The sequence below is a fragment of the Balaenoptera borealis genome (assembly GCF_965194805.1).
Source record: "Balaenoptera borealis genome assembly, chromosome: X".
NCBI lineage: Eukaryota > Metazoa > Chordata > Mammalia > Artiodactyla > Balaenopteridae > Balaenoptera > Balaenoptera borealis.
In genome coordinates this window covers 34,425,728-34,442,294 of record NC_138881.1, presented here as the reverse complement: position 1 = coordinate 34,442,294, position 16,567 = coordinate 34,425,728, and positions in this window count along the sequence as shown.

Here is a 16,567-nt window from a genome sequence, read left to right as displayed (position 1 = left end):
AATTTCCTACATAAGGGATTTCCCGGGTGGTGCAGTGGTTAAGAATCCACCTGCCAACGCAGGGGACACAGGCTCAAGCCCTGGTCTGGGAAGATCCCACATGCCGCAGAGCAACTAAGCCCGTGCGCCACAACTACTGAGCCTGCGCTCTAGAGCCCACGAGCCACAACTACTGAGCCTGTGTGCCACAACTACTGAAGCCCGCACACCTAGAGCCCATGCTCCGCAACAAGAGAAGCCACCGCAATGAGAAGCCCGCACGCCGCAACGAAGAGTAGCCACTCGCCGCAACTAGAGAAAGCCCACGTGCAGCAACGAAGGCCCAATACGGCCAAAAATAAATAATAAATAAATAAATATTTTTTAAAAAACTTCCTGACATAACACTTTATTCAAAATAAGTCTACAATTGGAATATGATGTTTTTGTTTTGCTTTTTATACCATAAATAATGATTATTATTTTTTATTACATTTACATACAGTAAGTGATTATTATTATGGTGTGATTTTAGGTACAAAATCCTTCCTGCCCAAAAAGATTTTCTTCTACCTAAAAGTTTCATCCATAGTATCATTGTTTGGGATTAAGCATTATTTCAGATGAAGTTTATTATGTAAAATACATAAAACAGCAACTGGCTAGGACTCGCAATAAGACTGGCATAGAAATAAGTTTAACAGATCATTTTTCAGTGTTTCCTAGGACAGAAATCATGGTGAGAGGGTAATGACTTTTGTTGTTGGGGAAGCATACCTGCTACTTCTTAATGCCCGTGCCCACAGCTGTCTGGCTGAGGGTAAACTCCACATACTCCTCACTCCTGTGTGGGCGACCATGAGGCATGTTTTACACGCTCCTCCGAAGGTCCCCAGTGGGACTGAGCCTCGATTGCCCACGGTAGTAAACTGTCTATAAATTCATCCTCTGTTAGCTGCCTTCCCTTCCCTGTCTCACTTCCCTCACACCCCTACCAGTGCTTCCTGGGATCATCTCCCAAATAAACCACTTGAACCCAAATACCTTTCTCAATGTCTGCTTCTGTGGGAACCCAATCTTTGCCCAGGTCTACCTTCTCAAATATTTTTCAATGCTCTGCTTCTTATTCGTTTCCCCCAGGCCCTCCCATCTCTGATTTGGGCTTTTAGTGTCAACATCTTTGTATCCTGTATACCATATCAAACACTCACTCTTAGATTTGGTCCTGGTTACCCTGCAACTGGTGGTGTTCTGGTAAATATTTAATGACCAGCTCTTCAAAAAGAGAAAAAAGCTCTGATCTGTGGCATTGACCAGTTTGTGTGGTATAAATGCTCCCACCATGGACAGCTTCAAGCTACCAAAGTGACATCGCTGAACACAGAGTTGGGAAGAGAGGCGTAAGATTGGCTCTTGCAAGCCGTTGTGAGCTGGCTCAGGTACACCACTGCCAACGACTCCCACCCAGAAAGGAGGATTCTCTCAAGATTGGAAATGAATAATGGAACCAGATTGTTGAGGGCCTTGAAATCCAGATTATGGAGTTAAGAATTTAATCTATAGTCAAAGGAAGATTATTAAAGTTTTAGAGCTGGGGCAGACAAAGGGACATATGTCATTATCTGCACTGTGTCTTGAAAACCTTAATCCAGCACCACTGTGTAAGAAGTGCAGTGGGGAGAAAATGGAGGCAAAGAGGCAGAAGTTACTGTGTTATAATAAGGGCCTGAGAGCATACTGGGGCTGTGGAAATAGAAAAGTAGGGATGGATGCAAGAGAGATTTAGGAATTAGAATCCACCTATTGGGACAATTGGTTGGATGGTGAGGGAAGGGAGATGGAAAAGTTAATGATTTCAAGTTTATTCTATCACACTTGAGTCTAAAATTCCAAATAGCCAAATGTCACCATTGGGGATATAGAAAAATGTTCATTTTCTGACATTTAGAGCTTGTAAACATCATATATGAACTTGCAATATTTCTTTGAAATTGCTACTGTGGTTCCCTAGTGAAATCTAAGCACTGAAGAGGGAATCAATGTTATGTAAAGGAAATGGGAAGGACGTTTGAAGATCAAATGGGATCTCCGGCTGAGTCGCTAACTGATGGTGAATTGGCCAAGTGACTTGACTCCTCTAAGACCCTCAGAGTCCTCGTCTGTCCAACTAAAGGTTTTATAAAAATGGGCTATTACACTGCTTGGGAAACTTTAACATGCTAACCAAACATGAGGTACAGTGTCTAAGAGCCTTGGCATAGCTATTGCCAAGGATCTAATGCAAATTTGAGCTCTGTACAAATAAGACATATGGCTGTTACTGCAGTGAGAAGCTCTGTTTATTTCAGAGTGTTACTAATTACATAAATACTTCTTATAGCTGGTTGTCTGGAGTCTTTAAGATCCTAAGAAACCACAGCATTTGCATGCAGTACACACATTAGTTACAAGCTCTGTGGGATTGTTGCCGGTAGTCTATCTTCCACTGGATATGAATAAAGAAGCATGTGTCTCTGTCTGAGACCAGTAGCCATCCTGTGACCGTGAGGAGAAGCAGCCTTAGAATGGAACTGTGGTTTGGCAGAGTGAAAGAAGGAAGGAATGTTGGTCATTTATTACATAATTGAGTTGTAAAATCAACGAACCTCATGACCCTCCCTACCACTGGACACCTTGTTATGTAAAATAATAAATGTTCTTTTTGTTTAAGTCACTCTGAATTGGGATTTTTGTTACTTGCAACCAAATGCATGCTAACTAATACAAAATTTGGCTTAGGTTTTTGAAGGTTTATTTCTCCTGTAACAACAGGGAAAGAATGATGTATTTCAAAGGTGTGGGTTCTACTTCAGAACCTATCATTTATTGGTTGAATGACCTTGGGCAAGTCAGTTTCCTTATCTGCAAATGAAAACAATATTCTTTTTCTTCCTTTATTTTTTTTCTTTTGGTTAAATGAATACATATGATATGCTTTGTTGTTTTTAAATTTTTTAAATTAGCATACAGTAAATAACTTTTTTGTGTGTATGGTGCTATGAGTTATAACACATGTATAGATTCGTGTAACCACCACCACAATCAGGATACAAAACAGTTCCATGTCCCCCCAGAACTCTCCCTTAAATCCTTTTGTAGTCACACCCTCCTGTCACCCCTAATTCCTGGCATATTGATCTTTCTCCTTATACTTTTGCCACTTCCAGAATGTAACATGAATGGAATCGTACATTATGTAATCTTTTGAGACGGGTTTCTTTCATTCAGCATAATGCCTTTGAGAGTCATCTGTATTGCTGTGTTTATCATTAGTTTGTTTCTTTTTATTGCTGACTAGTATTTCATTGTGTGGATATGTCAGTTTGTTTATCCATTCCCCATTAAGGGACATTTGGGTTGTTTCCTGGTTTGGGAACTTATACACAGAGTTGCCTTTTTCATTATGGCTTATCACAGGATACTGAATATAGTTCCCTGTGCTATACAATAGGACCTTGTTGTTTATCCATTCTGTATATAATCTGCTAATCCCAAACTCCCAATCCATTCCTCCCCCACCCCACCTCCCCCTTGGCAACCAAAAGTCTGTTCTCTCTATCTGTGAGTCTGTTTCTGTTTTGTAAATATGTTCGTTTGTAACATTTTTTTTAGATTCTGCATATAAGCGATATCATACGATATTTCTCTTTCTCTGTCTGACTTACTTCACTCAGTATGACAATCTCTAGGTCCATCCATGTTGCTGCAAATGGCATTATTTCATTCTTTTTAATGGCTGAGAAGTATTCCATTGTATATATGTACCACATCTTCTTTATCCATTCATCTGTTAATGGACATTTAAGATGTTTCCATGTCTTGGCTATTGTAAATAGTGCTGCTATGAACATTGGGGTGCATGTATCTTTTCGAATTAGAGTTTTGTCTGCGTATATGCCCAGGAGTGGGATTGCTGGATCATATGGCAACTCTATTTTTAGTTTCTTGAGGAACCTCCATACTGTTTTCCATAGTAGCTGCACCAATTCACATTCCCACCAACAGTGTAAGAGGGTTCCCTTTTCTCCATACCCTCTCCAGGGTTTATTATTTGTAGACTTTTTAATGATGGCCATTCTGACTGGTGTGAGGTAGTTTTGATTTGTATTTCTCTAAAAATTAGCGAAATGAGCATCTTTTCATATGCCTATTTGACCTACTTTATTTTTTAAGTGGGTTGTTTGTTTTCTTATTTTTTTAGTTTTGAGAGTTCTTTATATGTTCTGGATATAAGACCTTTATTGGATATGTGATTTGCAAATATTTTCTCCCAGACTATAACTTGTCTCTTCATCCTCTTGCAGAGCAGAAGTTTTAAATTTTGATCAAGTTCTTTTTGTGGATTACACTGTTGATGTTATATCTATGAACTCTTTGCTAACCCAAGGTCACAAAGAGTTTCTCCTATGTCTTCTGAAAATTTTATAGCCTTACAAGTTACATTTAGATCTATGATCCATTTTGAGTTAAGTTCTGTCTAAGGTATGAGGTTTAGGTTTAGGTTTTTGGGGGGCGGTTGGGGCATAAGAATGTCCAATTTCCTTTTTCTTAAGAGCTCTCTATGTCCTAGGTCATATCTAATTTGCTGAAAACTCAAAAAAATCCTTTTGTATTAATGTCCCTGGAGTGCTTCATAAGCTATAAACCTGCATCCTGTTGTAAGAATGTATTCTTATGTGGCTTGGATCTGCATGGGAATTGGCAAAAGAAAATAAATTAGAATTATGATAGTGAAGTAAATCACCCATCAGCTGGCTACTATTATATTCCTCTCCACTTGTAAATATGTCAACTACAGAGCTCCTGATAATCTGAAAATTACTTTTTAATTAACAGATGGTGATGGGACTTTGTCAAAATATTGATTCGGGGGTGTTTTCTTGCTATGTCACTGCTAAGTATTAGTTCAAACATTCAGGCCCTAGGGGAAATTGTGAAATCAGTGAAGACTACCTCTGATCCCCTCTCCACCCCCTTTCCCACCCTACCCTTTCAACTGAGGCATATGAAGAAGGTAGACGGGGTCCTACATGAAGACCAAAATCTGAACTAGAGCGTGAAATGCTGATCATCACATTCAAGGGTAATCTTTCTTCTCTCTTGTCTTATAAACCACGTTTCCATCTAAGTCATTCTTCTGCTAATCATTTACTCTGCCAGCTGTTGATTTTAAGCAGAGCCTAGAATTTTTCAGAGCTTAGATAGGGACAGAAATCTCAAGTTTTCAAACCTGAGGCTTTTTATTTTGTGTTCTGGTAAATGTCAGCGTTAGAAAACAAGATTGGAAAATTCACACACAATTTAGGAGGTAGAAAAGGGGTAAATAAATATGATCCAACCTTTATGTCAGAGGCAGATGAGTTGCAAAAGGCGAGGTTATCTTTCTTGAGTACACTTTTGTTTGCTCAAGCTCCCACCCAGAATCCTACAGCCATCTCTTCCCCCATAGGCTGATTCCAATCCCTCCCCTTGGAAGCACAGAGGTCAAGCTGTGCATAAAGGAGATTTATTAGCAGATCAGAGGCTATCAGGCATTAAGCAAACAGGGAAATCACAGAGGTTCAAAGTTCACCACTGTCTCAACAATCATCCCTGATGCTCCCTAGGACTGCCAGATACTTCTAGAGTCTGAGTGACGTGAGGGCCCTGTGAGGCTGTGGGCATCGTTTACTGCTGCCCAGGGCTTGGTTTAGAAGCACTGTCCCAATAATAATTTCCATAGCAATATTTTCCCCTTGAGCTTAGGACACATATACTGTATGTTCTCAAAAATCACAGTTTAGTGAATGCCTTTCCTGCTCATTTCTAGTTCTTGGTGAAAGCTACAGTCATCTTTGTGGTGGGTACCTCTCTCTAGATACTACTTGGAAAGTCCTCTTGACCTGCTTATGATTGTTGTATTTGACCACATCTGCTAAGCAAGGGCTTTGCCCTCACCTTAAGCAAATAGGAAAACACAACCTTCTTCTCTTAAGGCTGCTCCACTGGTAACAGTTCTATGGCTTATAAAGATGGGACCTACTTAGGGTCCAGAAGATAAACTATGGGAATCTTGTCTCCAAAACAAGAGAGAAACAAGCCCTTTTCCTGGAACTTTTCTGAGTATTTGGAGTCTGGGTCGTGCGGACTGGGCATTCACCATTACCAATTTCATCCTCCGGCATTCTTTAACTGGAGTTCGGCATCCTTTCTTCAAGAGAACCAGGGAGTTCATGGATTCCCAGGTCATCCTCAATTGTTACACAGTGTGTTACTATTAAGGAATACGCAAATCACCTGGAAAGCAATAGAAGAATGAATCCAGCGATGTGGGAGTCACTCCATTACTGTTTATTGTGAGCAAATTCCTCAGCCTCTCTAAGCCTCAGTTTCCTCTTCTTTTAAATGGTGGTACTAGCAGCCCCTATCTCATGGCTTTGTTGTTTAGATGCAGTGTGGTAATGGATATAGAGTGCTGTAGCACCGTACCTGGCTCAGTGTTCAATAAATGTTAGCTTTTATTAGTTACTAGCATCAGTACACGTGGTGAGAGCCCCCATGCTTGTCCCGGTTGTTGGCTTATTATAGTCACTTTCCTAGAAATAGAAGTGTTGAGGTGCCCTGCTTTTTTCATCATTGTCCTCTAATCAGAAATAAGAAAGAAACAAAAACAATGTTTCTCAGTGAGGACCTATGATGTGTTTTCTTCTCTCTTTTCCTTTTCCCCCTAAATGATGGAAAAACCAGGGACTTATTCACCCTCAGTACTTCAACTGCCTAACTTTTCAAGTTTCTAATCTTTTGTTGTCTGATTGTATTTTCCTTCTGAAACCCTGCCATGCTAACCAACCTATCTCATTTGAGATGGAAACGAGATAAAGAAATTAATGATTACTAAGTGCTTTGAAAATACAAAGGACTCTATAAATGCCAAATGTCATTATTGCCTTTCAGTATGACAAAACAGTATAATAAAAATTGATCATAAAATCTCTCTGCTACTATGGTCCCTACTCTTTTTGCAAGTTAAAATTTACAACTATAGCCTGTTTGTTCAAAGCCACGAGGGACATGAAAACAATCCAATCATTTTCTAAAGTAGGTGTCCCTAATCAATTGAACATAAAACGACTCCGGAGACATGAGCAAATCCATTTTGCAAAGTCCATATGAGAATAACACATCATGATCATCTTCTAATGATCATGATGATATTAGTAATGACATTACTGACTCTTCCCTCACCTGCAAGCTCTTTGTCTGCAATGAATGTGCTGTTCACATCTCTTCTGCATGTATTTGTTAGTTTATATCACTACCCAGTGTTTGTTCCTATGCACCCTGCGTCATAGCAGCAGGACACTGGACAGAGAGGATAAATAACCCGGGTAACCTTGGGTTAGGGAGAGGCCAAAGAGTAAATGCATTATTGAGTTTAGAAGAAACTGTTTAATCAACTTAAAGCAAAAGCTATTTGCTAGGACTTCCCTGGTGGTGCAGTGGTTAAGAATCCACCTGCCAATGCAGGGTACATGGGATCGGTCCCTGGTCCGGGAAGATCCCACATGCCGCGGAGCAACTAAGCCACCACAACTACTGAGCCTGCATGCCACAACTACTGAGCCCACGTGCCACAACTACTGAGCCCACATGCCACAACTACTGAATCCCGTGTGCCTAGAGCCCGTGCTCCTCAACAAGAGAAGCCACCACAATGAGAAGCCCATGCACCGCAACGAAGAGTAACCCCCGCTCGCTGCAACTGGAGAAAGCCCGTGCACAGCAAAGAAGACCGAACGCAGCCAAAAGAAAAAAAAGCTGTTTGCTAGTTTTCCTATTATGATTCCATATAGGACAGCATTATTTTTTTAATTTATTGAAGTATAGTTGATTTATAATGTTGTGTTAGTTTCAGGTGTACAGCAAAGTGATTCATATACATATATATATTCTTTTTCAGATTCTTTTCCATTACAGGTTATTACAAGATATTGAATATAGTTCCCTATGCTCTACAGTAGGTCCTTCTTGGTTACCTATTTTATACGTAATAGTTTAAACTAGCCAGGTATAACTGCCATACCTGGAAGCCCACCTATTTCTTTGTGTTTGGGGAAGCCTGGGGACTTTAGTAGGATTCTACAAATGAGTAATACATATGGAGTGATTCAAAGAATTGGGTTTCCGTTAGAGGGTCTGAACATATTCACAACCCAGGATACAGGGTTGTTTTGAAACCAAATTCATATAAAAGTGTTTAACAATTTTGAAATTGACTACAATTTTCAAAACATTCTGTGATTTTTTGTTTTTATCCCGACACTGCCCTTTGATTTGACAAAGTAATGTTGGCACCTGACACTATTCCTTAACTTTATTAAGTAAGGATAATTAAAAGTTATTTGCGTTCAGTTATTTGCTTATCTGCTTCTTTGATTGTACTTTCTCTTTTCATCAATACCAATTTTAGTTTCATTTAATCAAAGTGGTGAAATAATTAGATAGATAAGAGATTTAAAGTAAAACTGATGCATCAACCTTGATAAGACCCTAAGGCCTCTTGGAATATTAACTTCCTTTATCACTGTTCTCCCTATGGTTCACCTTGATTTTTATATGCATTTTAACTTAGTGGGCGTGGGTACTGAGGGAGCTGTTGAAATCAACATGAAATGTCAAAAGGCAAGTAAGGTCAAAATACTTGAATATCTAATATTATGGGAGGAATTCCATAAATATTATAATTTGCTGACATATGTAGAAATTTCATATACAATGAGAAACTGGGTCAAAAATGATCATTTAAAATTACTCATTAGAGAAGAGGAAAGATGTTAGATTCTGCATTTATTAAACTTTTAATGTAAGCATAATACCTTTCTTACTAGATTCTTGAGAGGTCTGAGATCATAGAGTGTTAGACATAGATGAACCGTGAATATCTTAGTCCAACTCTCTCCTCCAGAGGACCAGAGAGGTACACTGATTTTCTCAAAATCTGGTAAGGGAGGGAGTAAAGAGAGAGAAAGCAAGTGAGGGAGTGAGAGAAAATAGCTTCTGGACTCTTAGTGAAAGCTCCTTCCATGACTGATTGTCAGACAAGGAGGGATTTTCACTACTCAGCATCCCAAACCCTCTCCAGTTCTCATTGTGTGAGTATTAGTGTAGAGCCTTAGTGTAAAAACCTTCCCTCCCTCTCTCCACCCCCTGCAAAAGCCAGGTCATGGGCACATGATCCAGAAGATGCTCTCACCTGGGGCTTTGAATCTTGAAGGACTAAAGAAAAAGAGCCTGGGAGGTGAGATTTATAGTGCTGTAATCTACCAGCATTTCTGGCTGTGTCCAGTGACTAGTACACTCTTGCCATGGTGACTAGGCCCAACGGTGGCTGCCTTGCCTCCCTACTTTCCCTACCTTATCCAAGCATTCCTCTCCAGACTGTCAATTCTATGAGTTTCCTGATGATTTCCCACTGTCTTTTTTTTTTTTACCCCAAGAACTCTGACTGATTCAGAAATTGGTACCACAAAGTGAGCTGCAGGCAACTGACCCTCAGGAAAAGTGATAAAATTGGGAATGGTTGAATGACATTAAAACTCCCCCTTAGAAACACAGTGGCAAAACAGCTGCTTAAACCATTGCTTATGGTCACCTCGAATGCTGATTGAGAATATGATTTAAGGAGAACAGTATGAAGGGCATTAAGAGTTCAGTGATGGCCAATGAGATGGCTGCTTCTTATAATGAATAGCTTAATGGTGAAAAAAGTCACCTGCCTCAGCTGATCTGAGACGGTCAAAGATAAACTCAGACTTTGGTCTGATCCTGTGTGCTGATGAATTACAGTATCAGTGGTATTCACAACCCTGACAGGTTTTTTAGGTGCATATTGTGGCATTATTGGGTTAGACTGAATGCTGGAAAATTGACATGGAAATATATGAGAGGATTTAAAGGACCCTAAGAATACTGAACCCTTAAATCTCATTGAATCTCCCTTGCCAGCTCAAGAAATCTTTCCTAGCTTGTCTAATGAAACTGTCCTTTTCTTGATTGAAGATGCTTTTTCACTTGAGGGAGTTGCCTTGCCAGATGAAGCCAGTTCTCTTCATCCTTCCCCACCAATCCCCAAGATTGTCAGATTTCAGCATGACCCTAGGAGGGGGCTGGCAATGACAAAGTCAAAAGCCAGAGAAGGCCAAAGAACTCCTGGATTTCTAGTTTATATTGGAAAAACTCTGGGAAGTCTGTGTGTGAACAGAGTATAAGGATGCTTGATCAAGGATGAGAAATGTAATTTTGGATTGGTCTGGATCCAGTAATGCAAGATTCACTGTAGATTGAGCAGCTATACTGAATCCAAGGGGTGAAGAAGGGAAATGCTCCCAGGAGGCAAAACTTCAAGCCTTACACCTCCCTGGCATTTGACCTGGAGGGAGAGAAGCCCTGAGGCATGGGTCTACACCAATTCATGAGCAGTAGTTAATGGTACGGCCAGATGATTAGGGGCATGGAAGGAACAAGATTAAAGACTGGAGGGCTTCCCTGGTGGCGCAGTGGTTGAGAATCTGCCTGCCAATGCAGGGGACACGGGTTCGAGCCCTGGTCTGGGAGGATCCCACATGCCGCGGAGCAACTAGGCCCGTGAGCCACAATTACTGAGCCTGCGCGTCTGGAGCCTGTGCTCCGCAACAAGAGAGGCCGCGACAGTGAGAGGCCCGCGCACCGCGATGAAGAGTGGCCCCCGCTTGCTGCAATTAGAGAAAGCCCTAGCACAGCAACGAAGACCCAACACAGCCATAAATAAATAAATAAATAAATTAATTAATTAAAAAAAATAAAGACTGGAGACAAGGAGGTTTTGAGAAAAATGTGAGTGGGATTCTCAGAGGAAATATTGATGTTCTTTGTGAATGCACACCAAAAAGCACAGTGTGCAGAGGCTTCTTATGTCTGTCTCATTTATTAATCTATCCATTAAAAAATGCTACACTGCATTTTATGGACATAAATATAAACACTTCCTATATAAATAGCAGCTGCAAAAAACAAAAAAACAAACAAAAAAAACCACCCAACATTGTATTGAGAGAAATACATGCTCAATGAAGTTTAGGTATTAACAGCCCAAGGGGTTCTATCGGGAAGACATTGATTAGGGCCTTCTCTTGGATGGGCTGATTATATTATTTGGCGGCCCAACAGTTGAACCCCCGACTAGAGTTGAGAATCTTAGTCCTGCTTTCTTGTATAAGGATCTAGAGAGGGACTTCCTTGGTGGTCCAGTGGTACAGAATCCGCCTTCCAATGCAGGGAATGCGGGTTCGATCCCTGGTCGGGGAACTAAGATCCCACATGCCACAGGGCAACTAAGCCCGTGTGCCACAACTACTGAGCTCGCACGCCTCAACGAGAGAGCCCACATGCTGCAACTTAAGACCCGACGCAGCCAAAAATATAAAGAAAATAAATAAACAAGTTAAAAGAAAACTTAAAAATAAAAAAGATCTAGAGAGATAAAGGGACTTTCCTAAGATCAGGAAATGGGGAAGGAAGGAAATGAGAGAGAAAAGACAGAGAACTGGAAATAAAAACCAAATCTCTGTACTCTTGTCTGACGGTCTTGCTGTTGCAGATTATAAAGGATATTTAGGAGGTTACTTGTTAATGGAGGTTTGTCTTTTTTTTAGAGGAGACAGAAAACTGCCTTGTCTTTTTTTTTTAATTTATTTGTTTTTTGGCTGCGTTGTGTCTTCGCTGCTGCGCGTGGGCTTTCTCACGTTGCAGCGAACAGGGGCTTCTCTTTGTTGTGGTGCACTTCTCATTGCAGTAAAACTGCCTTGCTTTTGAGCTCTTTCTGAATATCTAGAAATCCCCAAATGTGCGAGTCTTAAAAGAAGGTAGCAGCCCAGTTCCCATCAGGGAAGCCAAAGGAGGCAATATTTCCTGTCCCCACCCCTTGGCAAAGAGGGTAAACTAGTAAGTGAACTAGCCTCAGCCAATTGGATGCTCCCACCCAGGACTTTGCTGCCAAGAATGTAACCGATGTGGCATGGACATATATACACTACCAAATGTAAAATAGCTAGCTAGTAGAAGCAGCCACATAGCATAGGGAGATCAGCTCGGTGCTTTGTGACCACCTAGAGGGGTGGGATGTGGGGGGAGGGAGACGCAAGAGGGGATATATGTATATGTATAGCTGATTCACTTTGTTATAAGGCAGAAACTAACACACCATTGTAAAGCAATTATACTCCAATAAAGATGTTAAAAAGAAAAAAAAAGAATGCAACTGAAAGATGAAGGCACGAGATTAGAAGCATAGTGAAAGCAGGGCTTTCATCCAGCAGTGGCGTCCTGGTCAGATTGCTCCTGCTGGGTAGCTTTCCTTGATCTCTGCCTTTTTTTTTTTTTTTTAACATCTTTATTAGAGTATAATTGCTTTACAATGGTGTGTTAGTTTCTGCTTTATAACAAAGTGAATCAGCTATAGGTATACATATATCCCCATATCTCTTCCCTTTTGTGTCTCCCTCCCTCCCACCCTCCCTATCCCACCCCTCTAGGGGGTCATAAAGCACCGAGCTAATCTCCCTGTGCTATGTGGCTGCTTCCCGCTAGCTATCTATTTTACGTAGTGTATATATGTCCATGCCACTCTCTCACTTTGTCCCAGCTTATCCTTCCCCTTCCCCATGTCCTCAACCTCTAGTGGGTCTGCCTTTTTTAATGAGCCTCATTCCCCAATCTTCCCACTGATTCTCTGCACCAGCTGATAGCCTCTAGTGTGAGATATCTACCCAGGAAAGTTGCTGTGCAGGGGCTTCATCAATGAGCTCCCATGTCTTCTAGCTTCTGGTTGGATTTGGCCATTGGAATCCCAGCTGGAGAATGGAGGGAGGGAGTAGAGTGAAGTCAGAAGATCTATTCTCCTGGTTTCCCATGAGGTTGCCTTGGGCTGGCTGTTCTTTGATAGAAATTCACTGTCCCTGTCAAGATGGCCTACTTTACACAACTCTCCTTCCAAGTTGTAATGAACCCTTCATCTCTTTGGACCAAGGGAGAGCAGCAGTTCCCCTGCTGTTAGCCCTGGGTCCTTGCACTATGCCTTGTGGTTGTGCCCCAACCCCCTTCCAACCGTTTGAAATTTGTTACTTTGTAAACAAACCCTTTTCAAATTATCCTAATAAGAAGATGTCGTCTGTTTGTCAGAAATCTGACTGATATGCCTTCAAGTACATTTATTTTCTGGTTAGCTTTGTGCCAAAGAAACCCAACGGTCTTAGCATTCTGAGAGGAGGGGAAAGAAGAAACAAAAGCCCAAAGTTGGGGTCAAAGGTGAAATTTTCAGTTACTGGCAGTAAATGAGGTTGAATGTAGCCAAGGAACCCTGTTAGGAAAAAGTTACCCGTGGAAAGACACAGATAAATATAGTTCAAAATACACTTAGAGTCTTCAAGCCCAATTCCAATCACAAAGGGCAATGGCAAACAGCTCATGTAAAAGGGAACTTTTGTTCACAGACATACGATTGCTGAACAGTCAGGCCATTCATTTTTTAAGTGTCTGGACAGTTATTAAGTCCTCCCTTCCTCCCAGTTCCTATAGTGTTTTGCACAAAGGAAAATGTACATTGGTTCTTCCCCGTGTCTCCACAGTTTTCTTTGCTGTCAGAGACACACAGCTGCACCATGTTTGGAATGATGCAGCATGAAAAAGCTATTAATCTAGCGCCACCTAGATGCACCAAGTCAAACTGCAGGGATGCCTTCAGCTTCATTATAGGAGTACGTAGTGAAATTTTAAAAACACAGACCAAGGGACTTCCCTGGTGGTCCAGTGGTTAAGACTCCACGCTCCCAATGCAGGGGGCCCGGGTCCGATCCCTGGTTGGGGAACTAGATCCCACGTGCTGCAACTAAAAGATCCCGTAGGCAGCAACTAAGACCCGGCGCAGCCTAATTAATTAATTAATTAATTAAAAAAAAAAACACAGACCATGAAGCAAATAACGGGAATTTTAAATTATGAGGGAAAGTAAATCATCTGGAAAAAGATTGCTGAAAGCCAGGCACTACAGGTTCTGTACACATCATCTCATTTAAACTGCACAATCCTGCAAGTTAGGGGTTATTATCCTGATTTAACAGATGGAGAATCAGAGGCAAAGAATAAACAACTTGCCCAGATGACTCAGGTGACAAGTGGTAAAGCCAGAATTCAAAACCATGTTATCCCAAGCCTATTTTCTAAATTGAGGTGTGTGACACACGCCCCCAGGGGATGCTCAAGACAATCCATCTTGTTAGTTATGTTTATTCTTTATCTCATCATTTTACATCTTCTTTTTGTGTATATTTTACAATATGCATAATACATTGGTACAGTAGTACATGCATACAGACATGTACGCACACACATACTGCTTCTGCTGGGTAGCTTTTCTCCATCTCTGCCTTTATTTTTTTCTGAACCTCATTCCTCCAACTTCTCACTGATTCTGTCACCAGCTGAGAGCTTCAAGTGCTAGATATCTACCCAGGAAAGTTGATGTGCATCTGCTTCATCAGTGAGCTCTTATGTCTTCTGGCTTCTGGTTGGTTATGAATGAGGATATGTGATCTACAAGTTTGAAGACCACTGCTCGATGCTCTTTCAAAAGGCAGTATAGTGTAGTGATTTGGAGCATAGATTCTGGAACTAGACAGCACGTATTCCAACCTCAGCCCTAACACGTTTTAGCTAACTTTGGGTAACAACTTCTCTGTACCTCAGTTTTCTCTTCTGTAATAGGCAAATTTAAATAATTAAGACATAGAATGCTTGACCAATGTCTGGCACAAACAAGAGTATAATAATATAAGCCATTATCATCACATAACATGAGCCTTAAAAGTAGTCATCTAGGAAATTACCTAGTCATACAAATACTGCCAAATACCCCTCACAACTCTTCTTTTGGAATTGTCTCCTGAGTTAGTGAGTCACCGGAGATCATCAAATCCGTGTCTTTATAGTCAACTCTTTGTCACCCCAAATCATATTTTTTTCTTGAAATTCTTTCATATTTTTCATCAATTTAAGTTCCAAATTATTCTTCAAAACAAATCTATTTTCTAAATCTAATACAAGTACAAAGATGTAGGATTTTCCCTTCCATGGTTTTTTACAAGAACATACCTCAAGCTTTGGAGTCTCTTCCAAAAGAGTCAAAGCACTTTCCCAGCGATTTCAGCAATGCTAGACTAAGTGACCTCCCAAAGAAGGAGAAATTTCATTTGGATGTCAAAGTTTTGTCTCACAAAAATAATGCTCATATTCCTGCAAAAATAACCATTTTGTTAGAACATAGTGTAACGTAGGGATTCCAGTCACCAGTGTCAAATAAAACTAAGTTTGATTCCTGGTTCAATATTTGCTAATAGAATCACTTACAGATCAATAACATCTAAAAAGTGATTTAATGATTCCTTGTTTGTAGGTTTGGGATGGGAGATGAGCTCTGTGAGGTAGAGAGCCAGATGATGTAGGCTATTGTTAGGACTTTGGCTTTCATTTTGAAAGAGAAGGGAAGCCATTGGAGAGTCTTGAAAAGGGGAAGGCATATCATGCCCTTAAAAGGATCATTCTGTTGTGAAAACTGTTAGAATTGAAGCAGGGACACCAATTGAGAAGTGATGGAAGTACTCCAGGTGAGAGGTGATGGTGTTTTGGAGCAGGGAGGTAATAATGGAGGTGATGAGACATGAGGAGTTTGCAGATATATTTTATAGCCAAAAGGGATAATGTAGGTAAAAGGCCTCAATCAGGTATCTGGTATACAATAAAACCAATAAAGAGACACAATCATTACTACTTTATGCTTAAAACTTATATGGATAGCCAGTTTGTTCAGGAATGTTATGAACTAGGATCTTCTAACATATACTCTTCCTTCCTAACATATTTTAATTTTTCCTAAATAGGCAGATGGCATAGTCCCAAGAGTTAGGGTCTTGTAGCCAGACAGGACGGGTTCAAATCTTGACTCCACCACTTACTAACTGACCATAAGCACGTTACTTAATCTCTCTGTACCTCAGTGTCTTCATCTGTAAAATGGAGAGACTCAATAAAATATACCGCAGAGAGTTTTGTGAGGATTCAATAAGTTATTGTATGTACTTAGAAATATGCCTGCCACATCATAAATACTCATTATATGTTAGCTATTATGGTTGTCAGCTTCTATTAGTTTTTCTGTTTATTATTTTTCATTTCAAACCTTTTTGTTTTGATTGAAAAAGCAAATTGTGTTTATTATTAAAAAATTAAAGCCATATAGATATGTATGAATTAGAAATTACAAGGCCCCTGTAATTCCACACCCCAGAGGTAACTACTACTGCATAGCACAGTAAAGGTTAGTCCATATTTTTACCTATGTGTATATCAAACCTATCCATGTATTCATATCTATTAATTTACTTTTATATAGTAGAAAAATGCTCTGCATATTATTTTGCAACTTATTTTTATCACTTAAAATTTGATCTTAGAAATCTTCCCATACAAGTACACGTAAAAC